The 17,365-nt window shown below is 36.8% G+C and overlaps 1 protein-coding gene across 1 annotated transcript in view; it reads right to left on the bottom strand.

Moving 5' to 3' along the window:
- Window positions 1-17,365, bottom strand: part of FTO (FTO alpha-ketoglutarate dependent dioxygenase) — a 229,248-nt gene that overhangs the window by 75,086 nt on the left and 136,797 nt on the right. The window lies entirely within an intron of this gene.

Here is a 17,365-nt window from a genome sequence, read left to right as displayed (position 1 = left end):
TATTGAAAATTGTTCCTCAGCTGTGTACAATGAAACCTACACAATTAGGCATTCTTATTAGGCAACTGTGTGCCTTAAGCTACATCAAAGGATACTCCAATGTATTATTACAGCTCTGTTATATGGTGATTGGAAAATTACTTCCCATTAAGAAACTGTTTTTGCTGAGCCTTTGATGAGTTGTCTTAGACTACCTTCACAATTTCAGGTAAATCACTGAACTCCAGCCAGGTCTGAATAAAAGGCAACAGCTGTTTAACACAAATCAACAGTTTAAGGAAAAGATAAATTGGGATCCAAATGAAAAAGTCTGGGGAATGAGTCTGAGTGCACCTCTCTGCATGGTCATTGGGACCAAGGCTCTTCTCTTCCTAGAGTGCTTGTGGAATTCATGCTAGGAATCTTCACAATACCTCAAAGACAGAACTTTAGTCTCATCCAAAATACTGTTGTTCCATCAGGAGTGGAACCACAACTCCCACTGACAATACCACACCAGGGTCAGAATGGAGGGCATCACTTGCAGATTTGTGCCACACTAACTCCTGCACCATGTTTTCCTGTAACTCAATCTTGTGAAACTATCAAGCTATTTAGATTATATTTCCTTAGCTAAATAGGATGGTAGAATCCATGCAAAAAGGTTTAACTGCCTACATTCAGAATTACAGTTCTCAACAACCAGTATTATTTCTGCGTAGCACAGACATTAGATGAGTTTAACAACAAAAAACACACCCAAATTAAGGCAAGAGTTTCACAAGTACTGGCATAAGAAAACAATGAGATTTTGCAAGTATTTGTGCATCATGGGAGCTTTTAGCCTGTATATTTTGGTAAGTATGTCTTACATATTTCAGGTTTTTTAAAGATTCTACTCTATCATTTTTCTAAAAGTAATTTTTGCTGTATCATCGCATGTTCACATGGCAAGTGCAATTATGCTTAATGATTAAGTGGTGTAAATGTGTGATTATATAATTAGAACGTGCAGTTATGCTGTGAAGGTCCTTGTGGAACTAAAGAATCCCCAGAAGATACTGCACACAGACGTGAGAGAATTCACATAACTCACTGAACTGCACTTCAGTTTTTACAGACAACACAAAAGGAATAATTTCAGAAGTTCTCTCAAAAGAGCTGTTCAGATAAGAATCCTTTACTCTAACCATTATAAGTAGTTCCACTTTCCCCCTTCTATAGTTGTCAATATTTAAATTTATATCTTTCTTGTGCTGTCAGGGATGGAAAAGCCTTGAATGACTGCAGTGAAAGCAGAAATGGTGTTAAATGGACATCCTGGTGAATAAGGACTTCCTTCTCTTTCCACATCTTAATTACCAGTCCTTCGTAGCTGGTACAGCTACGTGTAATTCACTCTGGATTCAATTTGGTCTAAATGTCCAAATATACTGTATATCTTCAATTATATACAGCCAAGTAACATCACACCAATACCTCTACAGTAGTGCAGAGCAGCACTCAGAACTGTGAAGTTTTATCCTGGTTCATATGAAAGCTCTGAAGCTATTTCACCTCAGTGAATCCCTTGTGACTGTGCTGTTTTGCCCTGACAAAGGTCTTCAGAGTCTATTTCCTCAAGCTGGTGTTTAGAGCATGAGGTTAAATTTATTTCTCTCTATTCTGTGCACTCCCATCATACATTTTCCACCACACAGATGCTGCCTTCTTCCTACTGCACTGGTCAACAGCACCTGCAAAGATCACTTTGCTTGTCATCTTTTCCCACGAGAAACTCCAACTCTGAAGCTTCCACTGTCCAGGTACCCTCAGGGTAAGCATATTCTTTCCTAAGATGCAATTAAAACTGATGGCATCCTTTCTGCTGTCCCCTTGCCTGCTCCCACCTAAAATTTACTACCTCCCTTATTCAAGCAGAGCGCATTCACCAAATGGTGAATACAGAAAAACTGTAAACCTTGCAAGGAAGCTCAAAAACTAAGCACACGATATATACACCCAAAAATTCAGAGTGCAATGAAAGAACATCAGATGTCTCTGCTGCTCAGTATATTTTTAGACTGACATAGTCTATGTGTAGCAGGCAAAATCTGCCTCAAATTGTGAACTTTGACAGGTGGCAGTAGATTAGTGTGCTTGTGTATGTGTGAGAGAATAAGAGACTGAATGTTTGACTTAAACATATTAGGAACTCTTCTTTGTAGCATTACCTGCTGAAATGCCATCCAAACTCACAAGATTCAAACCAGATAATATTCAGTGTTAAGTATTTCTTTAGCAAACCTTTGATGGGTTGTCAAATTTATGACCTTTTGACAAAAGGAGCTTACAAGGATCATTATGAGATTACGATTTAAAAAAAAATATAAATAATTCATTCCTTGGTTCAGATGCAGCCATTGCAAGGCAAATCAGCATTTATCTTCTAACTACTGTTCAAAGACTGTTAAACAGTAGAGGAAGTACTGAGGATGTGAGGAAATCTGTGAATCAGTGAAAGATGTTGGTATGCAAGAGTGAAGATATACCAGCTGGGCTCTGCTTCAGCTGGTTACCAGAGGGCCAGGAAGAAATTAGTCTCAGCCATCAGTTGAAAGAACACCTGGACATTAACCTGGGGCACCAATTCCCTTATGAACAAGGTAATCTTTGTTTCCTCACCAATACATCTAGAAACTAAATAATGACTCTTAAAAAAGAAAAAAAAAATTCTTAGTCCCAAGTGCTCTTAAATCACTTCAATAAAGAAAATAAAAGAAGTATTTATGAAAAGGGCAGGGGAAAACATAGCAGGCTTTGCTCTCACTTTAAGATGCAAGTGAAATTAACTGCAGTAGCTTCTCTCACCTTCTTGACAAAGGCATGCAAACATGGGGCTGTACCTAATTTATTCTTTAATAATTCTTATTTAATTCTCTAATGAAGAGGTGATGCTTTCCTCAAGGACTTGGCTCATTGGATGAAAATGAAGCATAAGGTAATGAACTTATTTTTGGACAGACAGAACTTCTACACTGAAGATGACACAAGCCCTCACAATAAAAGCCATGCTGTATTTTGGCTAAAGGCTTGCACTTTCTCTTCTTTGGCAATCTTGCCTTAGGATGCAGAATGAGGACACAGTTTGTGCTTGCCTGTATAGATCATCCCAAAAAAATGAGTATTGCACAATTTCCATAGACATTTACAAAATCGCACATATGGCTAAGTAGAAACTATTAGTGGTGTTTGAATCATGTTCTATTTGGCTGCACTGATATTCGGACTGCCAAATACCACCCAATTCCAAATACAGCACTAAACCTCTGCTTTAATACTCCAGCAGACTCTGCCCTTCAGAAACCTTCACAAGGAAAAGCCAAAGATTTAAACTAAATCATTACCTCCCCCCAATGAGAAAGAGCTTTTTGAAAAAAACCTCAATGCATTTTACAGAAGAAAAAATATTCTTGTAACAAGATATTTCATTGCTTTCCAATAAAAAATGAAGAACATGTTATATTACTTATTTTGTAAAAAAAATATATTTTTGTTTTGGTCTCTATTATCTTGTGTTGAAGGGAAAAATAATAGAATTATTTCTACTGCCAAACTGGTATAGACAGAGAAAAACGTATTTGCTACTGTAAGCAAAGATGAGAAATGCTTTAATGATAAAATTCCATTGTTAAATTATTTTTATTAAAGTGTCAATACATTTTGGAAGCAAATCCACATTCCACCACAAAGCTGGCATGCATGTGCTCACCATTTCTTTTTTTCTCTAGTATTTTTGCTAGGGGCACACAACACTTTTTCAATGTTTCAATCCTTCTCTGGGCAGCCAGCAGCAATCTGGTGGAGCATTTGATGATGGACATCCTGTCCACTCAGTTTTTATCAACAAATTATTGCAGCAAAACTTCACATCTCTGATGACAGGTACCCTGTTACTAGAGAAGGAGGAAACCTAGAAAATGCTCCCCAGGAAAGACTGGGGAAGGGAAGGCAGGAAGGAGACAAATCCCTGCAAGCTGAAGAAGCTACAAAAGCTCAGAGACGTGAACTGGCAGTAGAAATGGGCTAAATGCTTCTCACTCATTGTGTTAGAGTGCTTCTCCCTGGCCATGGAGCTTCCTGAATGAAATGTGTGTTACTAAAGTAGTAAAAATCTAAGAATGATATTTTTTCAGCAGCAGATTCAAAATGTAGAATTAGTTTTGCACAATCATATTTTCCAGTAATTGATTTTTAAAAAAATTTTTAACCATTGATGTGTGCAATAAAATGCACAGAGAATTTATTTTTCAAGGAGAGACTGTTGTCTCCTCATTAGTGCCAGTATAAGGTCAGTCTTTGACTGTCATAATTCAAAATTAAACAACAGTGACTGTTAACAGTATATGGGGGGTCTCATAGACATATTGGGATGATATCAAATTTTATTCCTACCCCATACAAGTACATGTCAACTATGGAAACACGTTTTGCAAGATTTCCAAAGGTAGCCAATACATTAATGTGCACTTTTATGCCAATTTTCTTTGATGTTTTGCATTAGTGATAACCACTGTCCTTCAGATGACAAGGAGCAGAACAGAAATGCTGTTTTCTCCTACAACAGATTTTCTAACTCCGGTAATGAAATAAATATCCTGATGAAATAAATATCCTAATGAAATAAATATCCAATATCCAGCCAGATATTGGTGCCTTCCATTTTTGGGTCAGCCTTCATCTGCATGTTATACACACACTAAAGATGTATATTTTATCTCTCAATCAGTTCTTATAAATACATGAAAGGCACATCCTAGAAATTCTTTGCTACAGCTTCTGATTCATGATGTATCTTACGGAAGACGTATTTTAGGTTGTCTGTCCTTTGATTTCCCACAGAAACTAATAAATAATCAACAAAAATATGATTAAAGATGTTGCTTGAACTCTCAGCCAAAATGAATACTAGCTAGTTGAAAATCTTTCTGATCCAAATCTGTTTATCTTAGAAACAGAATTCTAACTCAGATTTTAAAAAGCCTGATGAAGGGTAGGGCTAAGTTTTGACATGATCTTTTCATATACAAAATATCTCTTGAAAGAAGAGGGAAAGGTTATGAAATTTGACATTGTAAAGGGATGAAATAGAGCTTAATAAGCTAGAAAAATATTTATTTACAATTGCAATCCTCTCTTAAAAAAAACAGCTACAAAAACCTTTGGAATCTTAATCAACCAATACCTGATGCATTCCTATAAACACTGCTCTAAGTCTTTGTTTAAGTAACTAAAAATCACAGCCAAAAGTAGATATTAGATTTAAAGTATTCTAACTTATGTCTAACTTCCTGAACCAAAAGGTGAGAAATAACTAAAATTAAAGCTGCAAACTGAGTATTTCCTGTAATTCCATTCCCTGTAAGCCCATCTGTTTATCCAAAAGTCTACCCCAAATTTCTCAAACATATTAAATTTGGCAGTGGGCTTAAACTAAGTTTGTGAACATACATGAGACTTCTTCCTTGCCTTTATAAGTATAGACAGAATAAAACAGATCTGGTTAAAAGATATAATTTATCAAAAAATATACCACTTCTAGCCTCTTTAAAGAAGTATTTATTTTCAAATAGGCAAACCTGAGATAATTTCATAAACCCCTTAATGGTATCTGTAAATGCTCAAGATCTGACATATGAATCTTATATTTTGTCATGAAAGAATAATTTTAGAGGAACAACAAAGTAAATAGAAATGGAAGCACCAAAAGAATGGATTATTTGTAAGAAGCAAGAAGTGCTAATTAAAACTTTCAGTTGTTTTCGTACACAAATACTGCTAATTGACTGGTAACTATTAAAAAAATTTGTTCAAGAGCTCAATATGATAACTACTGTACTTGATAGAAATGCATTTTGTCAATTCTACATAATACATACTTATTTAGCCTATTTTATATATTTTACTACTTTGGAAACAAATACTATTTAAGTATTTAGTGAAAATGATAAAAATATTATTTAGGTCTACCTTTAGGAAAAATTGAAAATGTACAATACGATAATTTCTTGAATAGTTGTTTTTTAACTAAAAAAAAATAAATAGTGCATTGGATATATTATGAAAGAAACCCTAATTCATTTGTCTTTCACATCCTGCAAGCATTTAAAACCTGCAGCTCAAGTCCTCTTACATATCAATATATATAAAGGTTAGAAGAGGAAAAGAAGCTTTCCTGCATTTTCAACTCTCAATTGGTTTCTCAGCTTTGAATGAATTAGTCAGTGAACCATAATGAAGGGAAAACTGTCTCTGCACGCTGCCACTGCTGCCAAAAGCCAGCTTAGCAGTTTGGCAGCCTTGCTCCAGGTGTTTAACTCCTTCAGCCTTGGGCTGTAAACAAGTGTGCTGCTTCATTTCTGGGTTTCATTGATCTTAAGATCTGTGCAGCCTCATGTTGATCTCCACATATTTATTTTAAAGCAGAATGATGCAAATATAAATGCCAGTGTCTATTCATTTCTTTACACTGATTTTCTTTTTACTTACTCTAACTTCTATATAGCATATTTAAACTTGCCTTTATATTTGTGCAGCACAACACAGACCCTTACTTCTCTACACAATTTATTTTCTAGTATGTTTTCAACAGGACCTGAAGAGGACAAACAAAAAAAAATGCTTTCTTGTAGCTTTCTCAGCCAGTCCTGCCCAGCCCTTTCAGCAGGTAGCTCTCACAAATAAATTTTTTACCATTGTGGTGAAGAAGTCTCCTAAAATTCACAATTTCAATCACAAGAAAGTTCCATTTCTTCAAAGTGTCTGCAGTAATTAAACAAACACAAGCCCAAGCAGATCAACACAATGCCTCTTTCCTCAAAGGCATGTGGATGCAGCATGGAAATTCATGTCCAAAGCATAGGAAACCCATTTGCAGCTACTTAGTCCTCCAGTAAGACAACTTAGCTCACGGTAATGAGTGTCAGCAGTTTAAAAATCTTGATGATAAAAAGCAGATGCCCAGAAAAAGCTTAATTTGATTTAGAGAGAGATGCATCCCTGCTAGATGGCCAACCCAGGGACTGGGTCTGTTCCTATGAGAGCTGCCAAGGGCTGAGTTCAGTCAGAGCTCTGGGGCAGCAAACAGGGACGAGCTCACAGTGCAGAGAACGTCCCCAGCTCTTTGCACAAGGCTTCAGCTCAGTGACAAAGTTTGCACATAATCAGTGGGACCTGGCCATCTTTCAGCCCTTGTTTATTCCCATAGAAAATCAAACTACTAAAAGTTCACAAGCAGGCATAATGCAGCGCTCCCAAGAACTCCATTTTACCAACATTACTGCATTCTTAGTACCCTTTCCATTTGACTCAAAGCAACTCTATTCTCAAAAAGCAGCTTTGAGAGCCAGTGTAGGCAGTGCCCAACACAACACAAAGATTAAACTGACCCTCGTGCAGGAAACCTCTCAGTGTGCCACTCTAGTAATATACTCTGAAATACACAGAGCTGATTTTTTTTTACAGAAAGGACATAAGCATTTCTATTTATCATATTACTGAAATGCTCTTTCAACCCCCTCTTCTGTGTACTTTTTTCTCTATACTCTACAGGCAATACACAAAATGATTATACAGACTCTCAAAGAAATTCTGTAAGGGAAATAGGAGGATTCAGGTAAGCAGAGCAAACATACCTTTACAGTAAACACTTGATACTCTTGACACATTTTCATTCAGTATGTAATTTATGGGAATAACAACATTGAAATACTGTCACAACATTATCTGCCCTAGCAAAAAAAAAAAAAAAAAAAAAAAAGGAAAAGAAAAGATCTAGAATTACTGAAAGAGGATCTGACATTTGGCCTTAAATGAAGGAACACAAACAAGTTTAATATCTCCTGCTGAAAGAACGCTCATACTCGAGTATCTTAACCCAGCCTCAATGCACTAACACATCTCACTAAAAATCCTTTGATTATTGGTGGTGTTTCCAGCATCCATTAAACATAATCTGTTAGTGTAGTGCAAACATACCATTTAGCTTGTAAGTAAATGTGATTTTAAATATACCTTATGCATGGAGGCTGGAGACATCCACTCTCCTGTCTGTACAAGCTGCTCTGCACTGTTAGCTAACTAGTGCTTTCTCACATTTCATGAAGAGACTCCTCCAAACTCACTGAGGGAATTCCTGAAAGGACTATGAAATTTCAGCCAGAGCCCCCAAACCAGAGCACGAACCACAGAAAGACTCAGCCCTTTTCAAGACATCAAACAGCTTCTAGTCTGTAATTTAAAAAGCAATTAAAAATTACAGAAGGCACAATGTCTGTGTATGTGATCTCAGCAACTGCTCTGTGGGTTGTTTCATCCCAAACCTGTGTAAACTAAATTTTAAGGAAGTATTTCTCTCTCCATGGAAGTCCTTAGTGCATATTTCATATCACTTATGGTATTTAAGAGGACAACATAAACAACATTAGGTGTCTCAGTACAAGCATTGCAGACCTGAGTGTCACACACAAGCACAAAGGAACTTCTGTGAATTACAAAAAAGCAAAATGATTTCTTAGCAGAGAACACAAAGACCTGAAAGAAATTGATTTAAAAAATATTTTTGTGCTTCTTCTATTCAGCAACTAAGGGGATAGGAAAGTTTATATTGTCAGTTTTCTATATAACAGTACAAGTCTTTTATGAACCATTAATTTAACAGTTAAACTTTACCCCAAATACTCTATACTTGCAAATATTCAAAATACCATCCTACCACACATAACAGCTGTAGGTAGAGACTTCAGTGAAAACATCCATCTGAAAATAAAGCTGTTGCATATGTGCAAATTAGCACAGAGTTAATTGGAGATCTGTTATAGAGAGAAGGAGCTGAAGGCATATCTTACTGTGCAACAATGATGAATTTCAATGATTGGTCCTATAAACCAAAATCAAACTATTAATTTACCTATTATCTGTCCATAAGGAGTAAAAACCCTTTATTTCAGTACATAATATCTCACAGCAACAGAATTTAAATACAACTGAACTTAATGAGTATACAAATATATTTACTGATTCTACATAGTAACATGATTTCTGCCTATGCTCCTCTGTCTTCTTCTGTTATCTTGAAAAAGTAATTCTGGGATACTATAATAACTACTTGCACATCAGAATATATAAAATACATTAAATGCCAACAGAAAGTGCCAAGAATGCAAAGCATTGATGTCAGTTTTTGTTGACTAGTTTGTGAATAACCATCTTATCAAATGTTCCATAAACACAATAATTAGCTAGGTATGTGTACGAAGAGGCAACAATGAAACCAAGTATCTAGAATCTGAATTCTAAACTTGAACAGTCCCAATACCCACTTCTACATAATTGATCTCTAGCATGCATCTAATTTTCCAGAAGGTTATTAGTCACTTGATCTGAGATGTGATACACACACTCTCTATGATTCTGGACAGTATTTGAACCTCTGCACCTGCTACAAGCAAAATCTCTGTAAAACTCCTGAATGAAATCCCAGCCCCTGCTGTTGTTAATAGCAATGTTCTCACAGACATCCATGGATTCCTTCATGTCAGGAAACTCAAATGATGGAAATATTAATAAATTTGTCAGATTCTAAGGAAAACTAAAAAAACCAAACCTAATCCCTGAATCCTAGTGTCTGTTTTGAAGGTAAAAGGCTTGAGCAGCAGATAGGGAGAGTGAAAAAAAACATGGGAACTGCATCAACACAAATTCTCAAGCAAAGGCCCTGAATGGATTTAGACATCTTAAATCTCATTGTTATTCACTCTCAAGTCAATACTACTACTAAGACACCAAAGTACCCATTTTGTTTAATGCAATCCTTGGTATTTCCACTGTACACCATCCTTCAAAAATGTCTGAAGTGTTTTAAAATACTAAAGGCTAAAAAAAGACTAATTATTGCATTTATATAAACTATTTAATAACTATCTTAGCAAAGAGAAAAAGTCAGAAAAAAAAGAGTTGGTCATCTGTGATGAGCAGTAACTATATAGTAATCACACACTCCCTTCAGCCACAGCCACTCTTGCCTCCAAATATGAACTATTTGTCTTCAAGAATTCTTCTTAGCCTGTATGAGCAGATTTAACTGTTTGACTTGTTCTGCAAGTTGTTTTTAATTGCTTTAATGTGAAAAAAACAGTGACAATAAAATTATACTCCAGATCTCACAACCGTCTTGACAGTTGCAATGAGAGAGAGATCACATGAAAGTGCATTTTCACCAAGCATGGACAAACCCTTGGAAATTGGCCATGCTGACACTAGAAGTGAAGCTGACTAGAAGTATTACATTCATGCTTACAAATGGCTATAGCAAAATGACAATTATCATCATTGCAATTCAGAGCCATGCAGATAAAAGAAAAATATCTAGCATATAACCTTTGTAAAAAACAGAACACATTCATGCTCCTGTGGTATGATGCCAAGAGAAATACTTTTCCTCAAATTTTACATCCCTGTGTGAATTTGGTGGGGATAATTCTATCATTTAAATTAATGCCATCATATCCAGAATTTTCAGAGACACAACAGAGTTCTTCATTACCAAACTACCTCATATGATGCAGCACAGTGCAACAACCTCAGTGTTCCTACAGAACCCGGTGCTCCGTTGCCTTTTCTGGAGCTGGCTTTGGGGCAAATGGATTTGCACAAGTGGATGCTGAGTGTCAATGCAGTTCTTTTTCCCAGGACACTTTACCCTTTAGCTCTGTTTGACCTTCTGTGGCACATTTCAGAGCTGTCCTAGATGAGTTCAGAGCACAATTCTATCAGTTTTAAAGAGAACCCACACACCAGATTCTTTGAATCTTCTTGATTTAGTCTAACATTTCTTTGCTAGCTTTCTGAAGTAGGCTAAGCCAAGGAAATGCACATCCTGCTCATTCTCTAGACTCTGGATAACCCTATGAAATATTTTCTGAAAGACACAGACAGTAACTCTGATGTGCTGCTGATTTTTAAATGAAGGCTGCATTCCTATGGCTATGGCAACCACACAAGTTTTCAAAAGGCACATTTATTTCAGATCTTATCTTGAAGAATGAAGAGAATTTTGACTGGCTCAAGGCCTGTGCCAACAGCAGCCAGCACTGAGACCCCGGGGAGTGAAAGTCAAGCGGGTGGAACTCAAGGTGACTAAGTGCCCACTTTGTACTGCCAGCCAGCACATCCCAAAAATAGGGCACTGCACTGGCTGGGGAAGGATCTTGTTACTGCAGACAGAGGATAGTACTAGCACAGTTTATGTCAGCTACTATTTGTCCCTACCAAATAATACTTTGGGCTAAGCAGTCAAAGACAGTTAAGGCCGTCCTTGGTTTTGGGCCAGGAGGTTTAACCCCACAAGTCACTGCTACCACACAATTTGTGGTGTAAACTAGAAGGTTGTCAAAACATTGATTGTGCTTACAAATCAAATGAATTGCTTCATTTGCAACTTTACTGTAAGTGCAGAAGCATAAGGCTACTGATTTTTATCATGTACTTCCACAGTTGTGGAAGCAGAATTTCCTGTCGAAGAAACTTCATTTAAAACTTGCCCTTCCTTAAGGCAGGTGAAAGAAAGAGTACAATAAGGCCAGTGATCATATCCCTACTACCCTTCAGAAGCATAACAAGACTCTTGTACACTAAAATACCCAGTCCTCCTAAATATATATGTATAAATGACACATACATATGCACACACATATGTACATAAACACTGTATATGTATTTAGTTGAAGACAAGTTTAGCTAATGTGATTTTGATTCCTTTTCCAATTGTTGATATCAGACAAGAAATTTAGTTTGGTTTCATCAGTTAGAATTTGGACTCACCTAGTCTGAAGGAGTGTGTACTTCATTCGTTACAAGGCACATTTTATTTTGATCCTGCATGTGCTAAATGCCAGCAGGCACCCTGTGAGGAATATTGCTGTGGTCCTTCTCTCTTATGCTGATGGCTTTTAAAGCTACACTCAGCTCTGCTGTGGAAAAAGGTTTCATAGACCAAATGAGCTGTCTTTATCCAAACACTATCACATAATAACCGATTTCTTATTTGAGATACCAATACACTAGCACAAAGCCTAGAAACGTGTTCCTAAATCTGTGTAACCAAGATTGTGCTACCTCAAGACCTTGCAAGTGCCCCCAGATGGACTGGATGTAAAGGATGTAAAGGACAGTGTGTGCCAGCCCCCAGCTCCTGCTTTGCCAGGAGGAGCTTTGGGAGAGCAGGGTCTCCAAAGAAGAACACTGAAGGCAGCCTTCATGGTCTCAAGGAGGTAAGACACCATTCATTTTAGACCTTTCCTCTTCTCTGTCCTTCTCTCCGCATTCACAGTGATGGCAAATTTACACTTTTGCTTGCAAACACCATATTTAGTATAATGTAAACCCAAATAAAAGTTTTCTAAATGTGCCAAACCTAAGAACAACATCTCCATGTTTAACAGTGCTGATTCTATTTACAGCCATATTAAACTCTGACCTTAAAGACTTCAAGTTATTAGAAGCTTAATGTAATAATCACAAAGAAACAATTATTATACAATTAGAAAGAAATTGTGTCAACCGTGTTTATACTTTTTAAGAAACTATTTTTTAATTAAATGCTATGCTTTGTGTTCAGACAACGCCCAGTAGATTATGTCTATGTCCTCCAAATCCTGCCTTTTTAAGTACAATGCACAGCTTTTACATTTTATCACTCTTATGAAACATTCAACAAGATTTTCTTTCAAAACCAACACTTTTTGGAATGGAGTAAGAGCAAAAAAAGGACACCTTCTTAACTGACATCATAGCACGACCTAAATAAAACCGATACCAAGGTTCACATTAACATGATAAACATTAGAAACACAGATTTTGATTATTTCAGGAGTCTTAAAAGGTTTTTCTGAAGAGTGAGACATAAAATAAAAGAAATAAAAATGTAAAATAACCCTTTTCTGTGCTATAAATCACTGAGCTGCTTTTCCAAAATCCATTAATAAAAACAGTGATTGTATTTCATGTTACAGTTATCTACAAAAGACCATTCTTAATTGCTCTTAAGGCATCATGTTTTATTTTAGCCAGGTTCACATTTTATTGTAGAAGACTAATGGGGCATAGACTCCTAGCAGAACATATATGGACCAGTCAACTATAAAGAGGGTATAAAAATAGTTATGGAGGCAAAATAAAAATTAAAAACTACAGCTAAGCTTTCAGATTTACAGGTCTAATAAAATGTGTCATAAACTTTTGCTTTCATTCCAAAGCTTTGTTGCAAGAACATGCAGAATCTTTCATTGTTTCAAAAGTGCATGTTCAAAAGTTAAATCTTTCTATTTCCATTTTTAGTTTATAGTCTTGCTTGGGTACATGCAATTTCTTAAAATTTAATGCTATTTCATTTAAATACCCCTGCTGATCAGAATGCAAGAGTGATAAGAAGGAGAACCATTACAGGATAATAATAATAACTTAATGGCATTTCTTGTTAATGAGGTAATAACAAGAGGCCTTCAGGCTTTCTGCTTCAAAGTTTATTTAACCAAACTACTTTAATTTTATCTTATTAACCAGACCCCTCAAGTTGTCATTGCCCTAATAACAATTCTAATACCTACTGGATTAATTTATTAAATTAGCTAAGGAAAAAAAATAATAAACTAGACCTAAGAACTTTAAAAACCTCGTGGTATTAGACTGAGATGAACTTGTCTGGGTGTAACACTGTGTTTGCTCTGATTTGAGACCATAGGTGCTGCTCTGCTGTTTGCAGCAAGATCTCCCAGGAAAGACTGAGATCCTAATCCTCTGCTCCCTTTAACTATTTTCTAGATTAAACAAATTAGCACTTGTGTCCTTATAAATTGTAGCTCATTTATGTTATCCTGCCTACTTATATTTGCTTATTAGTTGCAGCTGGATACCATTCCACTCTTTTTCCACACTTAACTGTCTTGATGCAGCTGAGATGCAGCTCAATTACAAAGCTCTTGATATGTGGGATATGATTAGAAAAAAACCCCCAGTATTAAAAGAAAAAAAAAATCAAGTTGAACTTTACTGTCACAATGGAAAGCAATCTGAACAGTCAGAACTACCCCAGGCTCGTGAGGTTGGCTTTCTTGACATATTTCCTAATTTTAAATCTAATTTGTTGTGTTTAAGGTCTATACTTAATTCCAGTTCTCATTTATTTTCATGGTAAAGCCACATCTTCAAATGGCTCACACAGCTTACCTGCCCAAGAGCTGCAGAAATAACACTGCTGCCTGCCATGACAACAACAAACAAGGGAGGCAGTATAAGAATTTATCTTTTTTACCTACAAGAGTAAATGACTGCATATGAATGGTTTGGAACAATCTGGTGGCAAAGAGACAAAGGGATCTGACTGAAAGCCCAGTGCTAACAAGGTGCACGTCACCCAAAGGGCTTTGTTCAAGTTTAAATGTAAATTCATTATAGCCATGGAAGCCCCATCTCTTGTTCACAGAGTGTGCAGTTCTCAAGGACAGTGCCACAATACCCAGTTTCATGTCCTATTTTGACAGGTTACATTCTGCTAAATATAACAAATTTTCAGGCTGAAGGAGCTATGAAAATCTGTATCACATGAACTGAGTGTTTCTCTAATTGTTCTGCTCCATTTCTGGCTGTACTAGAATTAACCAAGGCAAATTATTCATGTGGAAATATTCTCATTTCCTAGGTGAACAGCAAGTCCTCCACAGAGAAAACTGCTTCATTATGCACACAGGCAAACTGACGTGTGCAAAACCCTATGTGCAATAGATAGCTCCATTTCCCCAGATATCAGCAGCTAACAGGTTTAGTTTTAATTCCCCGTCATACTCGTCTGCCACAAACACTTTTAAATAGAAGAATCTTGAACTGGCTCAGGTTTGTTCCCAGCAGGCATACTTGTAAAGATAAAAAGACTAAGAATTTTTTTTTCTCCCCTGCTTACTCCCTATTTTGGTAGTTTCTAACAAGAAGGGCCAAGGAAGGAATGGAATGTTTAGTCCAGCACCACAGACTGATCTTGCAAAAAAAAAAAAAAGACCCACAAGAGCAGTCAAGCAAAGTAACTCTGTTCCTATTTCTGGGCTTAAATTTCCATGCCAGGTTGTCTTTAATGTCTGGTTCTCAAAGTTTGCCTACTCTTAATCCTTCTTGCTAAAAAATTTGTTTTGTGTTTTTTTTTCATCTTACAGCTTCTGGCAGCAAGTGGTATGTAAATGTTCAGTAGCCCATCTGAACCCTGTTTCAGAACAAAACAATTTCAGTTTCTAAGTGTCTGAATTACTTTAACTAAATCTGAGGATTTACCTATTGAAGCTTGAGCAGCTCCCTTTCAACTCTGAATGAAGGAAGAATTACGAGACTGGAGTTATTCAATGAGAGCTATCTGTCCTGGCACTTAATCAAAGGGATTAGGATTTGGAAAGAAAAGCCTACAGGTGATCCTCCAGGAAGCATACCAAGCAGTTATCAAAAACATACAAGTTCAAAGCAGCTCAATTTTCATATGTTAAAAGTATTTGGATGAAGCCTCAGGCTTGTTTCTAGGTAAAGAATTGTGTTAAAGCTGTTTGTACTTGCATACTTAGTAGACAAGGGAATGAAATAGCATGTGGTGAAGCAGTACTAGGTCCATCTAACCCTGATGTAACACAATAAATCAATCTTGTTCTGTTAGTGAAACATGATCTGATACTGAGTCCAAGTTTCTGTGCTCTTTTCCCACTCTGGCAGTTGTAACAGACACTCATTTACCTCTTCAGCAAAGGAAGCTGTCATAGCATAAAAGGAAAGATGTTACATGCCACATCAAGTGCTTTAATAATTGTTATTAATCATGTAACTGTGTTCTCAGCTTCCACTCAATACATCGAACTTAAAACATATTCAGCATCCTTGTAAGACTATTTTTAAAGTTCTAATAATCAGAGATCTGTCTTATTCAACTTGAGGTATCACTAACATTAATTCACAACTACAATGGTTTTTATTTACCACAAGCATTACCTCACACTGGCATCAAGGGGCAGGTTAGGGACCGGCTCTGTCTCACTGCCAAAAGAGGGAATGCTTGAGGAGCATGGCCGGACCAGCTGTGGATCCAGGATGAAGCACTTTGAGGTTCTAAGCCTCCCCACCACATCTCTGAGATGGCTTTCCTTGCCAAGCACAGGCAGTCACTTTTTAAATGGAATAAATGGAGGCATGGCTGTCCAGAAGGAGGCAGAAATAGAAAGAATCCACTGTACATACGAAGTTCCTGCTGAAAACCTCCATAAATCAAACAGGCAGTCACCATGTGAGTTAACACTGAGTCATTCTCTGCAGAGTTTACCCAGTCTGCAAATGCCAGGAGAGGTGCAGAGAGCAGAGTTATCCCCAGCAGCAGCAGCTGAGGGTCCTTGGCACCAGTGGTCTGGAAACTGAGACAGCTCCTACAGTGCTGAGAGCATGGCTTTGGGCCACAAAAAATTCTTACAACTCAAGAGCTTTTAAAAATATATATATATACATCTCCCTAGATAGATATTTATACATCTGTATATATACATCTCTCTATGTATATTTATACATCTATTTCTATAAATCATTATCTCAACTCAAGGGCAAGTGCTTCACGGCCCAGTCCATAGGGAAGGAGAATGGCAATGAAAGGGAAAAAATTATTTCCATGCAGAAAGAAAAAGAAAGATGAAATATGTGGAGCATACCAGCTTCCAGTCTTTACCTGACAAAACCCACAAAATTTCTTTGTGTTCTTTTCTGTTAATGTCATGTACCAACCTATGTACATACCATATGTATAATCACAGAATATTCTGAGTTGGAAGGCACCCACAAGGATCTTTGAGTCCAACTCTTAACTGCATAACAGACAAGCAATTAACTGAAGTGTGCACTTAGGAAGCAAAGACTTCTGCATCCATCAATTTCTCTGGCAAACTCATGAAGAAAAGTTAGATACTCTAACTGGGCCAGCTCAGTTAACACAAAAGCAAAAGATAAAAATTCCATGAAATGACAAAACGTAGGAGTTACACAGTGTATGTAGGAAAAATATTTTTAAAGTAGATGTTTTCTCTATGTGCTCACAAAAATCTGATTTGTCAATATTAACAAAACTACTTTGCAATAATTTTTAACCAAGACTTGGATTGTGGACTTCTCCTGAAGTCCCAGGCTTAGTTAATTCAAAGAAATAAGGGAAAACAAACAAAGTGTTTACAGAACATTAGTTTGAGTGGAACGTTAGAGATTGTTCAGAATAAATGCATTACTCACTCCTACAAACCTTGTAGCAAACAGAAACTAGCAGAGCTACTGGGCAGAACTGAGAAAC

This window comes from Melospiza georgiana, chromosome 14, assembly GCF_028018845.1.
Source record: "Melospiza georgiana isolate bMelGeo1 chromosome 14, bMelGeo1.pri, whole genome shotgun sequence".
NCBI lineage: Eukaryota > Metazoa > Chordata > Aves > Passeriformes > Passerellidae > Melospiza > Melospiza georgiana.
This window is presented reverse-complemented; position numbering and strand designations above follow the sequence as displayed.